We start from the raw sequence: 18,707 nt of genomic DNA on the forward strand, positions 1-18,707 counted from the left end.
GACCAGGCCTCGAACAGTGTAGTGTGACATAGCTGAGCGGATTTCAACCAGAGCCTGGGTAGACCAGGCCTCGAACAGTTTAGTGTGACATAGCTGAGACTATTTCAACCAGAGTCTGGGCAGACCAGGCCTCGATTTCAACCAGAACCTGGGTAAACCAGGCCTCGAACAGTTTAGTGGGACAAACCTGAGGCTATTTCAACCAGAGCCTGTGTAGACCAGGCCTGGAACATTTTAGTGGGACATAGCTGAGCCTATTTCAACCAGAGCCTGGGTAGACCAGGCCTCGAACAGTTTAGTGGGACAAAGCTGAGCCTATTTCAACCAGACCAGGCCGCGAACAGTTTAGTGGGATATAGCTGAGCCTATTTCAACCAGAGCCTGGGTAGACCAGGCCTCGAACAGTTTAGTGCGACATAGCTGAGCCTATTTCAACCAGAGCCTGGGTAGACCAGGCCTTGAAGAGTTTAGTGGGACAAACCTGAGCCTATTTCAACCAGAGCCTGTGTAGACCAGGCCTCGAACAGTTTACTGCGACATGGCTGAGCCTATTTCAACCAGAGCCTGGGTAGACCAGGCCTGGAACAGTTTAGTGGGACATAGCTGAGCCGATTTCAACCAGAGCCAGGGTAGACCAGCCCTCGAACAGATTAGTGGGACATAGCTGAGCCTATTTCAACCAGAGCCTGGGTAGACCAGGCCTTGAACATTTTAGTGGGACATAGCTGAGCCTATTTCAACCAGAGCCTGGGTAGACCAGGCCTTGAACAGTTTAGTGTGACATAGCTGAGCCTATTTCAACCAGAGCCTGGGTAGACCAGGCCTCGAAAAGTATAGTGGGACAAAGCTTAGCCTATTTCAACCAGAGCCTGGGTAGACTAGGACTCGAACAGTTTAGTTTGACATAGCTGAGCCGATTTCAACCAGAGCCTGGGTAGACCAGGCATCTCTCTATGCCCTTAACTCACTTTCATTGGATGTCTTCACCCCACACTTTAATATACTGGCTGAGCATGATGCATGGTCAATGGCTCTTATTCACTTTAATATACTGGCTGAGCATGATGCATGGTCAATGGCTCTTATTCACTTTAATATACTGGCTGAGCATGATGCATGGTCAATGGCTCTTATTCACTTTAATATACTGGCTGAGCATGATGCATGGTCAATGGCTCTTAATCACTAATATACTGGCTGAGCATGATGCATGGTCAATGGCTCTTAATCACTAATATACTGGCTGAGCATGATGCATGGTCAATGGCTCTTATTCACTTTAATATACATGATGCATGGTCAATGGCTCTTATTCACTTTAATATACTGGCTGAGCATGATGCATGGTCAATGGCTCTTATTCACTTTAATATACTGGCTGAGCATGATGCATGGTCAATGGCTCTTATTCACTTTAATATACTGGCTGAGCATGATGCATGGTCAATGGCTCTTATTCACTTTAATATACTGGCTGAGCATGATGCATGGTCAATGGCTCTTAATCACTAATATACTGGCTGAGCATGATGCATGGTCAATGGCTCTTAATCACTAATATACTGGCTGAGCATGATGCATGGTCAATGGCTCTTAATCACTAATATACTGGTTGAGCATGATGCATGGTCAATGGCTCTTAATCACTAATATACTGGCTGAGCATGATGCATGGTCAATGGCTCTTAATCACTAATATACTGGCTGAGCATGATGCATGGTCAATGGCTCTTATTCACTTTAATATACTGGCTGAGCATGATGCATGGTCAATGGCTCTTAATCACTAATATACTGGCTGAGCATGATGCATGGTCAATGGCTCTAATCACTAATATACTGGCTGAGCATGATGCATGGTCAATGGCTCTTAATCACTAATATACTGGCTGAGCATGATGCATGGTCAATGGCTCCTAATCACTAATATACTGGCTGAGCATGATGCATGGTCAATGGCTCCTAATCACTAATATACTGGCTGAGCATGATGCATGGTCAATGGCTCTGAATCACTTTTAAATATACTGGCTGATATTAACAGGAGAATGCATGGTCAATGGCTCTTAATCACTAATATACTGGCTGAGCATGATGCATGGTCAATGGCTCTTAATCACTAATATACTGGCTGAGCATGATGCATGGTCAATGGCTCTTAATCACTAATATACTGGTCTGAGGATGATGCATGGTCAATGGCTCTTAATCACTAATATACTGGCTGAAGACATGATGCATGGTCAATGGCTCCTAATCACAATATACTGGCTGAGCATCCTAAAATGATAAACATGGTCAATGGCTCCTAATCACTAAAGACTGGCTCACAGGGAACATGATGCATGGTCAATGGCCCACTGTAATCACTAATATACTGGCTGAGCATGATGCATGGTCAATGGCTGAGTAATCATGTAATATACTGGCTGAGCATGAGTGAGTACATGTTCAATGACTCCTAATCACCCACTTGTGTTATCAGATTTAAATAGACCATAACACATTCAAAAAGCATAAAGATATTAACAGGAGAATAACAGGGTGACACTAATAGAAACACTGTAGTGAGAACATCAGCAGAAGACACCCAACATCAGATATCAGGAGACACACACACCCACAGTGAGTACATCAGATATCAGGGGGAGGGAGAGACACACAGAACACACACTGTAGTGACACATCAGATACACACACAGACACACACAGAACACACACACACACATCAGATATCACAGGAGAGACACACAGACACACACACCCACTGTAGTGAGTACATCAGAGGTCTGCAGGAGAGACATCTTTCTCAGTGAGCCGGTCTTCATAAGACAACAACAATGGAGATAAATATTTCATGTCCAGCTGGAAGACAGAAAGGATGAAAACAGACGTTAGAACACCCACTGCTGGTTTCCAGGACACAGATTCAGCCTCATCCTGGACTGGAAAGGGGAGGAGAGTCCATAAAACTTTACCCTGTAAACATTTTCAGAAATCGTAACAAGAGGAGAGCAATTGACTAAAGACTATCAGGGGGAGAGAGAGAGAGAGAGAACACCCACTGTAGTGAGTACATCAGATATCAGGGGAGGGAACATGAAATAGATGATACATAGAGATGAGAAACAGAGAGAGAGAGAGAGAACACCCACTGTAGTGAGTACATCAGATATCAGGGGAGGAGAGAGAGAGAGAGAACACCCACTGTAGTGAGTACATCAGATATCAGGGGAGGAGAGAGAGAGAGAGAGAACACCCACTGTAGTGAGTACATCAGATATCAGGGGAGGAGAGAGAGAGAGAGAACACCCACTGTAGTGAGTACATCAGATATCAGGGGAGGAGAGAGAGAACACCCACTGTAGTGAGTACATCAGATATCAGGGGAGAGAGAGAGAGAACACCCACTGTAGTGAGTACATCAGATATCAGGGGAGGAGAGAGGAGAGAGAGGAACACCCACTGTAGTGAGTACATCAGATATCAGGGGAGGAGAGAGAGAACACCCACTGTAGTGAGTACATCAGATATCAGGGGAGGAGAGAGGAGAGAGAGAGAACACCCACTGTAGTGAGTACATCAGATATCAGGGGAGGAGAGAGAGAGAGAGAACACCCACTGTAGTGAGTACATCAGATATCAGGGGAGGAGAGAGAGAGAGAACACCCACTGTAGTGAGTACATCAGATATCAGGGGGAGAGAGAGAGAGAGAACACCCACTGTAGTGAGTACATCAGATATCAGGGGAGAGAGAGAGAGAGAGAGAGAACACCCACTGTAGTGAGTACATCAGATATCAGGGGAGGAGAGAGAACACCCACTGTAGTGAGTAGATCAGATATCAGGGAGGAGAGAGAGAGAGAACACCCACTGTAGTGAGTACATCAGATATCAGAGGAGAGAGGAGAGAGAGAACACCCACTGTAGTGAGTACATCAGATATCAGAGGGAGAGAGAGAGAGAACACCCACTGTAGTGAGTACATCATATATCAGGGGAGAGAGAGAGAGGACACCCACTGTAGTGAGTACATCAGATATCAGGGGAGAGAGAGAGAGAGAACACCCACTGTAGTGAGTACATCAGATATCAGGGGAGGAGAGAGGAGAGAGAGAACACCCACTGTAGTGAGTACATCAGATATCAGGGAGGAGAGAGGAGAGAGAGAGAACACCCACTGTAGTGAGTACATCAGATATCAGGGGAGAGAGAGAGAGAGAGAACACCCACTGTAGTGAGTACATCAGATATCAGGGGAGGAGAGAGGACACCCACTGTAGTGAGTAGATCAGAGGAGGAGAGAGAGAGAGAGAGAACACCCACTGTAGTGAGTACATCAGATATCAGGGGGAGAGAGAGAGAGAGAGAACACCCACTGTAGTGAGTACATCAGATATCAGGGGAGGGAGAGAGAGAGAGAGAACACCCACTGTAGTGAGTACATCAGATATCAGGGGAGGAGAGGAGAGAGAGAACACCCACTGTAGTGAGTACATCAGATATCAGGGAGGAGAGAGGAGAGAGAGAGAACACCCACTGTAGTGAGTACATCAGATATCAGGGAGGAGAGAGAGAGAGAACACCCACTGTAGTGAGTACATCAGATATCAGGGGAGGAGAGAGAGAGAACACCCACTGTAGTGAGTACATCAGATATCAGGGGAGAGAGAGAGAGAGAGAACACCCACTGTAGTGAGTACATCAGATATCAGGGAGGAGAGAGAGAGAGAGAGGACACCCACTGTAGTGAGTACATCAGATATCAGGGGAGGAGAGAGAGAGAGAACACCCACTGTAGTGAGTACATCAGATATCAGGGAGGAGAGAGGAGAGAGAGAACACCCACTGTAGTGAGTACATCAGATATCAGGGAGGAGAGAGAGAACACCCACTGTAGTGAGTACATCAGATATCAGGGAGGAGAGAGAGAGAGAGAACACCCACTGTAGTGAGTACATCAGATATCAGGGAGGAGTACATCAGAGAGAGAGAGAGAGAACACCCACTGTAGTGAGTACATCAGATATCAGGGGAGGAGAGAGAGAGAGAACACCCACTGTAGTGAGTACATCAGATATCAGGGAGAGAGAGAGAGAGAGAACACCCACTGTAGTGAGTACATCAGATATCAGGGGAGAGAGAGAGAACACCCACTGTAGTGAGTACATCAGATATCAGGGAGGAGAGAGAGAACACCCACTGTAGTGAGTACATCAGATATCAGGGAGGAGAGGAGAGAGAACACCCACTGTAGTGAGTACATCAGATATCAGGGGGGAGAGAGAGAGAGAGAACACCCACTGTAGTGAGTACATCAGATATCAGGGGAGGAGAGAGAGAACACCCACTGTAGTGAGTACATCAGATATCAGGGGAGGAGAGAGAGAACACCCACTGTAGTGAGTACATCAGATATCAGGGGAGGAGAGAGAGAGAGAACACCCACTGTAGTGAGTACATCAGATATCAGGGAGAGAGAGAGAGAGAGAGAACACCCACTGTAGTGAGTACATCAGATATCAGGGGAGGAGAGAGAGAACACCCACTGTAGTGAGTACATCAGATATCAGGGGAGGAGAGAGAGAGAGAACACCCACTGTAGTGAGTACATCAGATATCAGGGGAGGAGAGAGAGAGAGAGAACACCCACTGTAGTGAGTACATCAGATATCAGGGGAGGAGAGAGAGAGAGAGAGAGAGAGAGAGAGAGAGAGAGAGAGAGAGAAGAGAGAGAGAGAGAGAGAGAGAGAGAGAGAGAGAGAACACCCACTGTAGTGAGTACATCAGATATCAGGGGAGGAGAGAGAGAGAGAGGACACCCACTGTAGTGAGTACATCAGATATCAGGGGAGGAGAGAGAGAGGACACCCACTGTAGTGAGTACATCAGATATCAGGGAGGAGAGAGGAGAACACCCACTGTAGTGAGTACATCAGATATCAGGGGAGGAGAGAGAGAGAGAGTACATCAGAACACCCACTGTAGTGAGTACATCAGATATCAGGAGGAGAGAGAGAGAGAGAGAGGACACCCACTGTAGTGAGTACATCAGATATCAGGGGAGGAGAGAGAGAACACCCACTGTAGTGAGTACATCAGATATCAGGGGAGGAGAGAGAGAGAGAGAACACCCACTGTAGTGAGTACATCAGATATCAGGGGAGGAGAGAGAGAAGGAATAAGAGGGGAGGAGAGAGGAGAAGAGGGGAGGGGAGGATAAGAGGGGAAGGGAGGAGAGGGGAGAAGAGAGGAGAAGAGGGGAGGAGAGGAGAGAGGATAAAAGGGGAGGAGAGGAGAGGGGAGAAGAGGAGAGGAGAGAGGAGAAGAGGAGAGGAGAGGAGAGGGGAGAAAAGGAGAGGAGAGGAGAGGGGAGAAGAGGAGAGAGGAGAAGAGAGTCCCTGGCTTTGCTAATGTGACAGTTCTGACAACAGTGAAGAACAAACAAAAGTTTAGGATATTAGAATTGCTGAGGATTACTAAGGACCACTAAGGAACGCTAAGGATCGCTAAGGGCTCAGACATACCAATAGTGTTTTCTGGCCGACAGTACTCAGTACCTTTGAACGTAATTTTCTAACCAAGAGCGCACCGATTATACATGTAGAGTCGCGTGAAAATGTTGGCAGTCAGTTGTCTACAGTGAGCGGTCCCTAAAACACAGCGCTCTGAAATGATCGGCAGACAAACGCTAGATCCACATTCAGTGCGAAAAGAGCGAGACTTAAAAGATTATATTCTTGTTAATCTAAATGCACTTTCCGATTTACAATAGGCTTTACAGAGAAAGCATGCCATGAGATTGTTTGAGGACGACGCCCATTACAGAGAAAACATGCCATCTAATTGGTTGAGGACGGCGCCCATTACAGAGAAAGCATGCCATCTGATTGGTTGAGGACGGCGCCCCACATCAAAATATTTTTCCACCGGCACAGGTTTCATAAATTCACAAAAGGCGATTTAAATATTAACTTAGTTTTGGAAATCTTTCCTCTGGTTTGTCATCCAAAGGGTCCCAGCTACAACATGTAGTGTTATTTTGTTAGATAAAATCGTTCTTTTATATCCCAAAAGTCTGTTTAGTTGGCGCCATCGATTTTGAGTAATCCACTCGTTCAACATGCAGAGAAAGGAATCCAAAATTGACCTCTAAACTTCGTTAAAGCCCAGTTCAGATACGTAAGACGAGACGACGGTCTGAAGGAGTTTTAGAACAAAGTTTGCTTCATCTGAACGGTCCGGTTTTAAAACGTCTCATGTCGTCGGCTGGAGTTTCCGACATTCAACAGGTCAAATACCTTTAGCTAAAGTCTTGAGACGAGACGGATCCATTTGGACAATCAGAAGCCAGTGAACTAATGTTCTGCACACAGCCAAGCAGCTAGCTAGCTAACCAAGTAGAGATCTACCTACCTATTCTGCTGCAGATAGCTAGCCTAGCTTGCTGATATTCATCTGACAAGTCATAAAGTCTACACTGTTACACGTATTTCCTGATACTCGTTTTGTTACAGTAACTTGCTATAACAAGTAGCAACTTTGTTTCATCACGTCGACGTAACGAGGAACCGTTATCGCGGAAATGGTCTCGACTGCACGTCTCGTCTCCTCGATCCGAAAGCCCCGTCTTTCGTCAGCTGTCGTACAACACAACATTCTAAGAATAGCTAGTTTTATCTAATCTCGTCTCATGTCATCTGTTGTCTCTGAACTGGGCTTTAAGGATTGCTAAGGATAGCAATCGGTTCGCAAATTACGTTCAGGGATAGCTAAGGATCACCAGGGATAGCTAAGGATCACCAGGGATAGCTAAGGATCGCCGGGGATAGCTAATAATCGCCGGGGATAGCTAATGATCGCCAGGGATAGCTAAGGATCGCCAGGGATAGCTAAGGATCGCCAGGGATAGCTAAGGATCGCCAGGGATAGCTAATGATCACCGTGGATAGCTAAGGATCGCCAGGGATAGCTAAGGATTGCCAGGGATAGCTAATGATCACCGTGGATAGCTAAGGATCGCCAGGGATAGCTAAGGATCGCTGAGGGTAGCTAAGGATAGGGCTCATAATTCACTGGTATACATAGCAGAAGAAAATGCCACTGTTTCTAGAGGTGGAATCCATGAGAATGTCTGAGTGACTGACCAGCCAGGGAGGAGCAGATCCTTTAAGTGGCAGGCCATGGGTCCTGGAGCTCTGAAAGGCATGGACAGGTACATCTATACATCCAGAACCACATTACTACAGTACATCTATACATCCAGAACCACATTACTACAGTACATCTATACATCCAGAACCACATTACTACAGTACATCTATACATCCAGAACCACATTACTACAGTACATCTATACATCCAGAACCACATTACTACAGTACATCTATACATCCAGAACCACATTACTACAGTACATCTATACATCCAGAACCACATTACATTACATACATTACTACAGTACATCTATACATCCAGAACCACATTACTACAGTACATCTATACATCCAGAACCACATTACTACAGTACATCCAGAACCACATTACTACAGTACATCTATACATCCAGAACCACATTACTACAGTACATCTATACATCCAGAACCACATTACTACAGTACATCTATACATCCAGAACCACATTACTACAGTACATCTATACATCCAGAACCACATTACTACAGTACATCTATACATCCAGAACCACATTACTACAGTACATCTATACATCCAGAACCACATTACTACAGTACATCTATACATCCAGAACCACATTACTACAGTACATCTATACATCCAGAACCACATTACTACAGTACATCTATACATCCAGAACCACATTACAGTACATCTATACATCCAGAACCACATTACTACAGTACATCCAGAATCCAGAACCACATTACTACAGTACATCAATACCAGAACCACATTACTACAGTACATCCAGAACCACATTACTACAGTACATCAATACATCCAGAACCACATACATCTATACATCCAGAACCACATTACTACAGTACATCTATACATCCAGAACCACATTACTACAGTACATCTATACATCCAGAACCACATTACTACAGTACATCTATACATCCAGAACCACATTACTACAGTACATCAATACATCCAGAACCACATTACTACAGTACATCTATACATCCAGAACCACATTACTACAGTACATCTATACATCCAGAACCACATTACTACAGTACATCTATACATCCAGAACCACATTACATCTATACATCCAGAACCACATTACTACAGTACATCTATACATCCAGAACCACATTACTACAGTACATCCAGAACCACATTACTACAGTACATCAATACATCCAGAACCACATTACATCTATACATCCAGAACCACATTACTACAGTACATCTATACATCCAGAACCACATTACTACATACATCCAGAACCACATTACTACAGTACATCCAGAACCACATTACTACAGTACATCAATACATCCAGAACCACATTACATCAATACACAGTACATCCATACATCCAGAACCACATTACTACAGTACATCCAGAACCACATTACTACAGTACATCAATACATCCAGAACCACATTACTACAGTACATCTATACATCCAGAACCACATTACTACAGTACATCTATACATCCAGAACCACATTACTACAGTACATCAATACATCCAGAACCACATTACTACAGTACATCAATACATCCAGAACCACATTACTACAGTACATCCAGAACCACAACTACAGTACATCTATACATCCAGAACCACATTACTACAGTACATCTATACATCCAGAACCACATTACTACAGTACATCAATACATCCAGAACCACATTACTACAGTACATCCAGAACCACATTACTACAGTACATCCAGAACCACATTACATCAATACATCCAGAACCACATTACATCAATACATCCAGAACCACATTACTACAGTACATCAATACATCCAGAACCACATTACTACAGTACATCAATACATCCAGAACCACATTACTACAGTACATCAATACATCCAGAACCACATTACTACAGTACATCAATACATCCAGAACCACATTACTACAGTACATCAATACATCCAGAACCACATTACTACAGTACATCAATACATCCAGAACCACATTACTACAGTACATCAATACATCCAGAACCACATTACTACAGTACATCCAGAACCACATTACTACAGTACATCAATACATCCAGAACCACATTACTACAGTACATCAATACATCCAGAACCACATTATACTATACATCCAGAACCACATTACTACAGTACATCAATACATCCAGAACCACATTACTACAGTACATCCAGAACCACATTACTACAGTACATCAATACATCCAGAACCACATTACTACAGTACATCAATACATCCAGAACCACATTACTACAGTACATCTATACATCCAGAACCACATTACTACAGTACATCCAGAACCACATTACTACATACATCCAGAACCACATTACTACAGTACATCTATACATCCAGAACCACATTACATCAATACATCCAGAACCACATTACTACAGTACATCTATACATCCAGAACCACATTACTACAGTACATCTATACATCCAGAACCACATTACTACAGTACATCAATACATCCAGAACCACATTACTACAGTACATCAATACATCCAGAACCACATTACATCTATACATCCAGAACCACATTACTACAGTACATCAATATATCCAGAACCACATTACTACAGTACATCAATACATCCAGAACCACATTACTACAGTACATCCAGAACCACAGTACATCTATACATCCAGAACCACATTACATCAATACATCCAGAACCACATTACTACAGTACATCTATACATCCAGAACCACATTACTACAGTACATCAATACATCCAGAACCACATTACTACAGTACATCTATACATCCAGAACCACATTACATCAATACATCCAGAACCACATTACTACAGTACATCAATACATCCAGAACCACATTACTACAGTACATCAATACATCCAGAACCACATTACATCAATACATCCAGAACCACATTACTACAGTACATCTATACATCCAGAACCACATTACTACAGTACATCAATACATCCAGAACCACATTACATCAATACATCCAGAACCACATTACTACAGTACATCTATACATCCAGAACCACATTACTACAGTACATCAATACATCCAGAACCACATTACTACAGTACATCTATACATCCAGAACCACATTACATCAATATATCCAGAACCACATTACATCTATACATCCAGAACCACATTACTACAGTACATCCAGAACCACATTACTACAGTACATCAATACATCCAGAACCACATTACTACAGTACATCAATACATCCAGAACCACATTATAGTTAGGGTAGTTATAGTTATAGTTAGGGTAGTTATAGTTAGGGTAGGTATAGTTAGGGTAGGTATAGTTATAGTTAGGGTAGTTATAGTTAGGGTAGGTATAGTTAGGGTAGTTATAGTTAGGGTAGTTATAGTTAGGGTAGTTATAGTTAGGGTAGGTATAGTTAGGGTAGTTATAGTTAGGGTAGGTATAGTTAGGGTAGGTATAGTTAGGGTAGGTATAGTTAGGGTAGGTATAGTTATAGTTAGGGTAGTTATAGTTAGGGTAGGTATAGTTAGGGTAGTTATAGTTAGGGTAGGTATAGTTAGGGTAGGTATAGTTAGGGTAGGTATAGTTATAGTTAGGGTAGGTATAGTTAGGGTAGTTATAGTTAGGGTAGGTATAGGTATAGTTAGGGTAGTTATAGTTAGGGTAGGTATAGTTAGGGTAGGTATAGTTAGGGTAGGTATAGTTAGGGTAGGTATAGTTAGGGTAGGTATAGTTAGGGTAGGTATAGTTATAGTTAGGGTAGTTATAGTTAGGGTAGTTATAGTTAGGGTAGTTATAGTTACCTCTTCTTTGCTCAGGGGTCTGAAGCGTGTCTGGTAGCGGCTGAGCTCCACGTTGAGGCGATGGACGGTCATCTTCAGGCTGTCGTTCTCGTCGACCACCTCCTGGGCTTGCTGCCTCAGACTCAGCAGCTCTGCCTGTTCACCTACAGGGGGAGCTACAGTCAGTGTCTGGTCCACACAGGAAGTACAATGCAGAACACAAGTCTCTCCCCTCCCCTATCCAGTCTCTCACGGCCCCCAGGCTCTCCCCTCCTCCACCCCAGGCTCTCACGGCCCCCAGTCTCTCATGGCCCCAGTCTCTCACGGCCCCAGTCTCTCCCCTCCTCCCCTCCTGTCTCTCACGGCCCCCAGTCTCTCCCCTCCTCCCCCCAGTCTCTCACGGCCCCCAGTCTCTCACGGACCACTGTCTCTCACAGCCCCCAGTCTCTCCCCTCCTCCCCCCAGTCTCTCACGGCCCCCAGTCTCTCACGGACCCCTGTCTCTCACGGACCCCAGTCTCTCACGGACCCCAGTCTCTCCCCTCCTCCCCTCCTGTCTCTCACAGCCCCCAGTCTCTCACGGCCCCCAGTCTCTCCCCTCCTCCCCTCCTGTCTCTCACAGCCCCCAGTCTCTCACAGCCCCCAGTCTCTCACGGACCCCAGTCTCTCCCATCCTCCCCTCCTGTCTCTCACAGCCCCCAGTCTCTCACCTCCTCGCTCTCACGGCCCCCAGTCTCTCACGGCCCCCAGTCCCTCCCCTCCTGTCTCGCACAGCCCCCAGTCTCTCACCTCCTCGCTCTCACGGCCCCCAGTCTCTCACGGCCCCCAGTCTCTCACGGCCCCCAGTCCCTCCCCTCCTGTCTCTCACGGCCCCCAGTCTCTCACAGCCCCCAGTCTCTCACAGCCCCCAGTCTCTCACAGCCCCCAGTCTCTCACAGCCCCCAGTCTCTCACAGCCCCCAGTCTCTCCAGTCTCTCACAGCCCCCAGTCTCTCCAGTCTCTCACAGCCCCAGTCTCTCCAGTCTCTCACAGCCCCCAGTCTCTCCAGTCTCTCACAGCCCCCAGTCTCTCCAGTCTCTCCCGTCCCCCAGTCTCTCACAGCCCCCAGTCTCTCCCGTCCCTCACGGCCCCCAGTCTCTCACGGACCCCAGTCTCTCCCGTCCCTCACGGCCCCCAGTCTCTCACGGCCCCCAGTCTCTCCCGTCCCTCACGGCCCCCAGTCTCTCACGGCCCCCAGTCTCTCACGGCCCCCAGTCTCCCACGGCCCCAGGGTTTTTCTCTCCTTGTCCCCCCCTTCCACCCCACCTTAGGTCCTCTCCCTCTTGCCCCCTCACCCCCCAGTATCCACCCCACCTGCTGTAGGGACAGGGGCCTTGCTGAGTTCCCGCTCCAGACTCTGGACCCTCTGGTGGCTCCTCTGCAGCTGCAGGCTCTGTTCTGTACACCTCTGCTCCAGCACCCTCCTGTCTGCCCCCAGGGCCTGGTTCTGCTCTGTTAAAGACCGAACCATCTCCTTCTGCATGTCCAGAACCTCTCTGTAGGCACTGCTGGCCTCTGAGTGTGGCAAGGTGTATGGCACAGCACAGCAAGACACAACACACACACAGACAGAGACACACAGACAGAGACACAGACACAGACAGAGACACAGACAGAGAAACACAGACAGAGACACACATAGACAGAGACACACACAGACAGAGACACACACAGACAGAGACACACACAGACAGAGAGACACACAGACAGAGAGACACACAGACAGAGAGACACACAATGACAGAGACACAGACAGAGACACAGAGAGACACAATGACAGAGACACACAGACAGAGACACACAGACAGAGACACACAGACAGAGACACAACATGACACACAGACAGAGACACACACAGACAGAGACACACACAGACAGAGAGACACACAATGACAGAGACACAGACACACAGAGACACACAATGACAGAGACACACAGACAGAGACACACAGACAGAGACACACAGACAGAGAGACACAGACACACAGACAGAGACACACAGACAGAGACACACAGACAGAGACACACAATGACAGAGACACACAATGACAGAGAGACACAGACAGAGACACACAGACAGAGACACACAGACAGAGACACACAGACAGAGAGACACACAGACAGAGACACACAATGACAGAGAGACACAGACAGAGACACACAATGACAGAGAGACACAGACAGAGAGACACAGACAGAGAGACACAGAGAGAGACACACAGACAGAAAGACAGCAAAGAGGAAAAGGAAAGAAATAGAGTTGATGAGATAATACAGATATATAACACTGTGAGGTCCAGACAACACAGATATATAATACTGTGAGGCCCAGACAACACAGATATATAACACTGTGAGGACCAGACAACACAGATATATAATACTGTGAGGTCCAGACAACACAGATATATAATACTGTGAGGCCAGGTCCATACAACACAGATATATAATACTGTGAGGTCCAGACAACACAGATATATAACACTGTGAGGTCCAGACAACACAGATATATAATACTGTGAGGTCCAGACAACACAGATATATAATACTGTGAGGCCCAGACAACACAGATATATAATACTGTGAGGTCCAGACAACACAGATATATAATACTGTGAGGTCCAGACAACACAGATATATAATACTGTGAGGTCCAGACAACACAGATATATAATACTGTGAGGTCCAGACAACACAGATATATAATACTGTGAGGTCCAGACAACACAGATATATAACACTGTGAGGTCCAGACAACACAGATATATAATACTGTGAGGTCCAGACAACACAGATATATAACACTAAGGATGACTGTGTCCTGACTCTAAGGATGACTGTGTCCTGACTCTAAGGACGACTGTGTCCTGACTGACTAAGGATGACTGTGTCCTGACTCTAAGGGCGACTGTGTCCTGACTGACTCTAAGGATGACTGTGTCCTGACTCTAAGGATGACTGTGTCCTGACTCTAAGGACGACTGTGTCCTGACTGACTCTAAGGACGACTGTGTCCTGACTGACTCTAAGGACGACTGTGTCCTGACTGACTCTAAGGACGACTGTGTCCTGACTGACTCTAAGGGTGACTGTGTCCTGACTATTAGGGTGACTGTGTCCTGGCTCTAAGGACGACTGTGTCCTGGCTCTAAGGACGACTGTGTCCTGACTCTAAGGACGACTGTGTCCTGACTCTAAGGACGACTGTGTCCTGACTCTAAGGACGACTGTGTCCTGACTCTAAGGACGACTGTGTCCTGACTCTAAGGACGACTGTGTCCTGACTCTAAGGACGACTGTGTCCTGACTCTAAGGACGACTGTGTCCTGACTCTAAGGACGACTGTGTCCTGACTGACTCTAAGGACGACTGTGTCCTGACTGACTCTAAGGACGACTGTGTCCTGACTCTAAGGGCGACTGTGTCCTGACTGACTCTAAGGACGACTGTGTCCTGACTCTAAGGGTGACTGTGTCCTGACTCTAAGGATGACTGTGTCCTGACTCTAAGGACGACTGTGTCCTGACTGACTCTAAGGACGACTGTGTCCTGACTGACTCTAAGGATGACTGTGTCCTGACTCTAAGGATGACTGTGTCCTGACTCTAAGGGTGACTGTGTCCTGACTCTAAGGGTGACTGTGTCCTGACTCTAAGGGTGACTGTGTCCTGACTCTAAGGGTGACTGTGTCCTGACTCTAAGGGTGACTGTGTCCTGACTCTAAGGGTGACTGTGTCCTGACTCTAAGGGTGACTGTGTCCTGACTCTAAGGACCACTGTGTCCTGACTCTAAGGATGACTGTGTCCTGACTAAGGACCACTGTGTCCTGACTCTAAGGACCACTGTGTCCTGACTCTAAGGACCACTGTGTCCTGACTCTAAGGACCACTGTGTCCTGACTCTAAGGACCACTGTGTCCTGACTCTAAGGGTGACTGTGTCCTGACTCTAATGACCACTGTGTCCTGACTCTAAGGATGACTGTGTCCTGACTCTAAGGATGACTGTGTCCTGACTCTAAGGATGACTGTGTCCTGACTCTAAGGATGACTGTGTCCTGACTCTAAGGATGACTGTGTCCTGACTCTAAGGATGACTGTGTCCTGACTCTAAGGATGACTGTGTCCTGACTCTAAGGATGACTGTGTCCTGACTCTAAGGGTGACTGTGTCCTGACTCTAAGGGTGACTGTGTCCTGACTCTAAGGGTGACTGTGTCCTGACTCTAAGGGTGACTGTGTCCTGACTCTAAGGACCACTGTGTCCTGACTCTAAGGGCGACTGTGTCCTGACTCTAAGGATGACTGTGTCCTGACTCTAAGGACCACTGTGTCCTGACTCTAAGGGCGACTGTGTCCTGACTCTAAGGATCACTGTGTCCTGACTAAGGACCACTGTGTCCTGACTCTAAGGACCACTGTGTCCTGACTCTAAGGACCACTGTGTCCTGACTCTAAGGACCACTGTGTCCTGACTCTAAGGATGACTGTGTCCTGACTCTAAGGGTGACTGTGTCCTGACTCTAAGGGTGACTGTGTCCTGACTCTAAGGGTGACTGTGTCCTGACTCTAAGGGTGACTGTGTCCTGACTAAGGACCACTGTGTCCTGACTCTAAGGACCACTGTGTCCTGACTCTAAGGACCACTGTGTCCTGACTCTAAGTACCACTGTCTACCTGATGGTCCATCTCTCCTGTGTCCTGACTAAGGACCACTGTGTCCTGACTCTAAGTACCACTGTCTACCTGATGGTCCATCTCTCCTGTGTCCTGACTAAGGACCACTGTGTCCTGACTCTAAGGGTGACTGTGTCCTGACTCTAAGGGTGACTGTGTCCTGACTAAGGACCACTGTGTCCTGACTCTAAGGACCACTGTGTCCTGACTCTAAGTACCACTGTCTACCTGATGGTCCATCTCTCCTGCTTCCTGAACTCTAAGTACCACTGTGTCCTGACTCTAAGTACCACTGTCTACCTGATGGTCCATCTCTCCTGTGTCCTGACTAAGGACCACTGTGTCCTGACTCTAAGGGTGACTGTGTCCTGACTCTAAGGGCGACTGTGTCCTGACTCTAAGGACCACTGTGTCCTGACTCTAAGGACCACTGTGTCCTGACTCTAAGGACCACTGTGTCCTGACTCTAAGTACCACTGTCTACCTGATGGTCCATCTCTCCTGTGTCCTGACTCTAAGTACCACTGTCTACCTGATGGTCCATCTCTCCTGTGTCCTGACTCTAAGTACCACTGTCTACCTGATGGTCCATCTCTCCTGTGTCCTGACTCTAAGTACCACTGTCTACCTGATGGTCCATCTCTCCTGTGTCCTGACTCTAAGGGTGACTGTGTCCTGACTAAGGACCACTGTGTCCTGACTCTAAGTACCACTGTCTACCTGATGGTCCATCTCTCCTGCTTCCTGAACTCTAAGGACCACTGTGTCCTGACTCTAAGGGTGACTGTGTCCTGACTCTAAGGGCGACTGTGTCCTGACTCTAAGGACCACTGTGTCCTGACTCTAAGGACCACTGTGTCCTGACTCTAAAGACCACTGTGTCCTGACTCTAAGTACCACTGTCTACCTGATGGTCCATCTCTCCTGCTTCCTGAACTCTAAGTACCACTGTCTACCTGATGGTCCATCTCTCCTGTGTCCTGACTCTAAGTACCACTGTCTACCTGATGGTCCATCTCTCCTGTGTCCTGACTCTAAGTACCACTGTCTACCTGATGGTCCATCTCTCCTGTGTCCTGACTCTAAGTACCACTGTCTACCTGATGGTCCATCTCTCCTGTGTCCTGACTCTAAGTACCACTGTCTACCTGATGGTCCATCTCTCCTGTGTCCTGACTCTAAGTACCACTGTCTACCTGATGGTCCATCTCTCCTGTGTCCTGACTCTAAGTACCACTGTCTACCTGATGGTCCATCTCTCCTGTGTCCTGACTCTAAGTACCACTGTCTACCTGATGGTCCATCTCTCCTGTGTCCTGACTCTAAGTACCACTGTCTACCTGATGGTCCATCTCTCCTGTGTCCTGACTCTAAGTACCACTGTCTACCTGATGGTCCATCTCTCCTGTGTCCTGACTCTAAGTACCACTGTCTACCTGATGGTCCATCTCTCCTGTGTCCTGACTCTAAGGGTGACTGTGTCCTGACTAAGGACCACTGTGTCCTGACTCTAAGTACCACTGTCTACCTGATGGTCCATCTCTCCTGCTTCCTGAACTCTAAGGACCACTGTGTCCTGACTCTAAGGACCACTGTCTACCTGATGGTCCATCTCTCCTGTGTCCTGACTCTAAGTACCACTGTCTACCTGATGGTCCATCTCTCCTGTGTCCTGACTCTAAGTACCACTGTCTACCTGATGGTCCATCTCTCCTGTGTCCTGACTCTAAGGGTGACTGTGTCCTGACTAAGGACCACTGTGTCCTGACTCTAAGTACCACTGTCTACCTGATGGTCCATCTCTCCTGCTTCCTGAACTCTAAGTACCACTGTCTACCTGATGGTCCATCTCTCCTGTGTCCTGACTCTAAGTACCACTGTCTACCTGATGGTCCATCTCTCCTGTGTCCTGAACTCTAAGTACCACTGTCTACCTGATGGTCCATCTCTCCTGTGTCCTGACTAAGGACCACTGTGTCCTGACTAAGGACCACTGTGTCCTGACTCTAAGTACCACTGTCTACCTGATGGTCCATCTCTCCTGTGTCCTG

At 46.7% G+C, this 18,707-nt stretch overlaps 1 pseudogene; it reads right to left on the reverse strand.

Moving 5' to 3' along the window:
- Window positions 1–18,707, reverse strand: part of LOC124020807 — a 105,449-nt pseudogene that overhangs the window by 61,292 nt on the left and 25,450 nt on the right.

Source organism: Oncorhynchus gorbuscha, unplaced genomic scaffold (assembly GCF_021184085.1).
Source record: "Oncorhynchus gorbuscha isolate QuinsamMale2020 ecotype Even-year unplaced genomic scaffold, OgorEven_v1.0 Un_scaffold_922, whole genome shotgun sequence".
NCBI classification, from domain to species: Eukaryota; Metazoa; Chordata; class Actinopteri; order Salmoniformes; family Salmonidae; genus Oncorhynchus; species Oncorhynchus gorbuscha.